This window comes from Manis pentadactyla, chromosome 8 (genome assembly GCF_030020395.1).
Source record: "Manis pentadactyla isolate mManPen7 chromosome 8, mManPen7.hap1, whole genome shotgun sequence".
Classification (NCBI taxonomy): domain Eukaryota; kingdom Metazoa; phylum Chordata; class Mammalia; order Pholidota; family Manidae; genus Manis; species Manis pentadactyla.
The window spans coordinates 62466578-62470910 of record NC_080026.1 but is presented as its reverse complement, the minus strand read 5'-3'; the positions used below and the strand labels follow the sequence as shown (position 1 = coordinate 62470910).

The following is a 4333-nucleotide window of genomic DNA, read 5'->3' as shown; positions in this document are numbered from 1 at the left end:
TTGTTACAGTGTACCATCACTTGACTCTCTTTGACCTGTGAACTCTGAATGCCTGGCTCCCCCTGGGCTGCAAGCTCCCAGAGTTCAGGAGCCATTTCTGCCTTGTTCACTTCTCGGTCTCTGGAGCCTCACCTTGCGTTTTCCCCGGGATGACTCTCAGCAAACTGTGTACTGATGTGAACAAAGCGACATCGTACTGCAGGATGGATGGCAAGCAGATTCCAAGGTGGCCTGCTTTCGGCCGCTGATTCTAAGAGTATGAAGGACAAATATCCCGCTGGGTCTGCAAACCCTCATTCCGAAGGTCAGGCGGGATGGGTGCTGAGTGGTTTGGTTTCTTAGCTGAACTAGAGCAGAAGCAAAGGCAGAAACGTCCTTCTTTTCTCCTCTCCCCTCCCCCACCCAAGCGCCAATGGAACCTGTGAGGTTTGGTTTGAACTTGAGGATTGTTATTCACCATTGTGTTTCTGGACCCTTCCTTTATCTCTGGTTTCAGCCCAGAGAGTAAATCTCTTGGTCATGCTCTTCAATCAGATTCTCCAGAGAAGCGACCTGGCTGCAGGAATGACAGGAACCAGTCTTCAAATAATTTCCAGGAGCTGAGGGAAGGAAGAAAGGCTTTTACTGCAGTTTCTCCAGCCAGGGAATTAAGGAAAGGATGGGGTCCTAGAGCGAGGACTCGCAGAAAGGCCTGTTTCCTTTGGGCAGAAGCCACCTGGCTTTCCTCGCGGAGCCTGGCTCACCTCATGAGGCTCTGTGTGGGGAAGCCAGTGGCACTGCTCGGCTGGCTGAGTTATTTTAAGGAACTATATACAGGAAGGAAAGTAACCCTTTATTTCTATTATCCCTCCTTGGCATGGCAAAATATGTTGCCTTTAGAGACTTTATTTCATACATGAGAATTGCCTTTTCCATTCGGAAGAGATTCCCACATCTCCAAGCAGCTGTTGCCCCAAGAATACATTTTTTCCCCCAACAACCGGAGTCTGAAGGTGTTCTGTGGCATTAGCCACCATCCATATTGGTGCTAAAAAGCATGGCAGTGGGGACATGCATGCCCTAGGCCTGGCCTGCTTTCCATGTCTTGGGAAGACCATGCTGCCACCCACAGGGTGAAGTAGCACAGTTTTCCAAAATGTCATAGAGCACGGACCATGGTCATACCTAAGATAAGCTACATGGGGTTTAAAATAAAAATTCTGTGTCCTGCAACCGTGCAGACAACTCAAATTTGAAGTCAAGATAAAAAATAGAAAACAGAGAAACCTTGGAAGATTGCCACTCTCTGGCCGGTACCTCCCCAGAAACCTCACGTCATCTGCCCCCACAGTGGGCACTTCACAGAGATGTGATTTTGCTGGGCAGCTAGGTCTAGACCACCACAAATTTGGGGTGAGCTGGGGAAATTTAACTTCCCAGGCTTCCTCCTTAAATGGCACCACAGGCCAGGAGCTGATGGAGCTGCTGCCTCTGGTTTCCCAAAGCAGTTTCTCAGGATACCTGACATACTGCATCCTCTTCTCTGCATTCAACTCCTAATTCACTACATTTTTTTTCCTTAAAGTTCCATTGCTTGCTAGAAACCTTCATGAGTAATATGAATTCCTTCCTGACAGATTCACATGGGATTCTTTCTGTGTTCAGTTCCATCTCTATACCAGGCCACCAAGGAGATCTCCCACATTCTTTTTTGTGGGGAGACATGACACCCAGACACGCTTTCAGACTCATCTGGGGATCCTCACTGGAGAGAGCAAAGCTCAAGTATTGGTTTAAAAATGCAATAATGGAAACTTCAAAGGCTCTGGAGAGAAGTGTACTGCAAAGAAACTCAGTTTTCCAGAAAATTGCTGTATTACACTGAACAATGTAGTGAGTTAATACAAATTCAAGAGAAGGAACCTAAAATTCATTTGAAAGTCACAGAAAAACTTGTTCTGCTTGCTTGTTTGCACTGACTTCTTTTAGCCAATCTTCTGGGTAGCATTTATTTGTTTTAATTTAAAATGCTTTTAGTCATTTATGTGGTAAACGATCCTGCATAACCATGATATTTGATTTATAATCTGTTGAGCTTAGCCAAGAAATTCAGGTCTCCTTTCTACATGTATGGAAAGGTGGGGAAAGTCCATTTAAAGGATATTATTAACTAATTTCACATGTATGCCAAAGCTTGGATAAATCGTTGAGTTATGGATGATCAGTAAGTGTGGGTAGGTGATGGGCAGGCGGTCTTCAGGGTCTAACACAGAGGACTTATGCCAGCAACTTGCTCTCTGTGAACCTTTAAAGGAATCAATTCCAAACCCTCCCACCCCTGGAGAAGGGGGATATCCTTTTTAAATTTTCTCCAGCTCTTTGTTTTTCTAGCTGTGTTTCAGCCGCTGCTGGTCTTTCAAGGTTCAGTTGCCTTCAGGCCTTAGGTTCCTGGGTTTGTTGTCTGTCTCAGGGTCTCCAGATGTTAACCAGGATGCAGGATTTCACGGTGTGCTTGGTGGGACAGAGGTAGCTGCCAAGTCTTGGGTCTTGTCCCTTCTGCCTTCCTGCTTTGCTGCCTTCTCTGCCTCATATTTCCCTTGGTTTTTAAGGGCTGCTTTGATAATGCCTCATCATTCCCTGGTTGTGAGTTCTTATTCTGTGGTCATTTCTCCTCAGGCATCTTGGAATTGGAGACTGGTTTATTTCTTAAAGTTGATAATCTATCAACCATTGAAAATTTAGGTTCCTCATCAGGCACTTCACTCCTAACTAACGGGTAACCTATTGCTTTTGCTGGAAACGTCCAGATACAGTTGCCAGGATAAGGCTGGCATGATGCCAAAGCTTGTGCCCATCATTAGCAGTTAAAATGTGTTTCCCATATGGGTACCAGGCAAAATATGTCAGATCAGAGGCTACTGGTTTAGAGAGATGTTTGTATTTTTAAACATTCCATCATTGCCTTCATTGCCTTTGTCTGGCAGATTTCTAAACCCAGCTAGCACGAGTATATGGCCGTGAGGGCTAAATGAGCTGCCTTAGAGCAGCAGCTCCAAAGTCTAACAGGCTCACATGTCAAGCTGAAAATCATTGCAATTGGCAGGCATGCAACCATTAATAGCATAAAACACAGTGGAGTTAGGATTCCAATCACATGATATCCAGGGCTGTGTTTTGGTGACGAAACACATTCCAGCACTTTCTCTGTTGCAAAGTCACATGAATTTGGTCCCTGTACTAGCAAGCTCTTGTCTCCAAACCTGCTCTAGTGGTTATGACACAGCAGTAGGGTTTCCATTCCAGAATGCCCTTACCTTACGGCCCTGGAGGAGCAGCTGTTGGCTAAAGCTGCATGAGGCCCACCAGAGTTGGGGTACAGCATCCCCAAACAAGTGGAGGTGCAGCCCTGCTCCCTGACACACAGACAGTCCTCTTATGTCCAAGCAAAAAATATATTTTAAAAAATTCTTATATAAAAAAATATATATTTTTTGAAATGCACTTCATTTGTAATTTTATGCAAATTGTATCTAAAGAAGTGAATTCACTGTTAAAATGTAGGTACGAGTAGGTTTATCATCTGAGCAAGATGCATATGAACATTGCATTTTCTCTCTCTAAAGGACTTCAAAGCATGCAGGTTTTCACATCACAGAGCCACAGGCTGGGGCTCCCAGTGGCGTGTGTATCTACACAGGGGTACATGGTTTATTTTTGGTGATAACTGAAGTCAAATCACCTCTGGAAGTCAAAGGAATGTAGTGACCCCAGTGCTAGTGGCCCTGATGATACTTATTATTTTTCCCCTTGCCTCTGCAACCAAGGCTTCACCCTTTTACCCTTTAATAAAAGGAGACTTGGCAATTTTCCCCAGATTCCTTGGTAATACTGCGCTTTGTGTAAAATATGCGGGTCCGTTCACCACAGAGAGTCCTTCTGACCTTGGATGGGTTTGCATGCTGATTCTAGGCACCCCCGCCACCCATCCTCCCGTCTGAATCCACACCCCGACCTGCCCATAGGGGCGCCGACGGCCCTCTTCTCCTGGCAGCCGCATCACTCCCAGCGCCCCTGAAATCGCACAGCGCTGCGCTGCTGCTGGCTCTGTGGTCTAATGTGCCCGAGGTCAGTATGCGGGTCCTTCCTTCACTGCTGAAAATTAAGGGAAAATACGCAATTTCTCAGGGACTGCAGACTTTGCTCCTCCAGTTTCTCTGTGGCTGTGCTTACAAGCACTTGAGGGATGTCTGAGCAGCAGGATCCTGCAGCCCCATCCGGAGCTCCCTGTCCCTGCTTCACTGACGTGTGATGGCAGAAAGCACCCCGTCTTTGTTAGGAGTCCGAACAAGCCAGA

General features: G+C 46.1%; 1 pseudogene; it reads right to left on the bottom strand.

The window, feature by feature from the left end:
* Positions 1–2480: 2480 nt before the first annotated feature.
* Positions 2481–3361, bottom strand: LOC130684468 (eukaryotic translation initiation factor 2A-like; annotated as a pseudogene).
* Between the last annotated feature and the right edge of the window lie 972 nt (positions 3362–4333).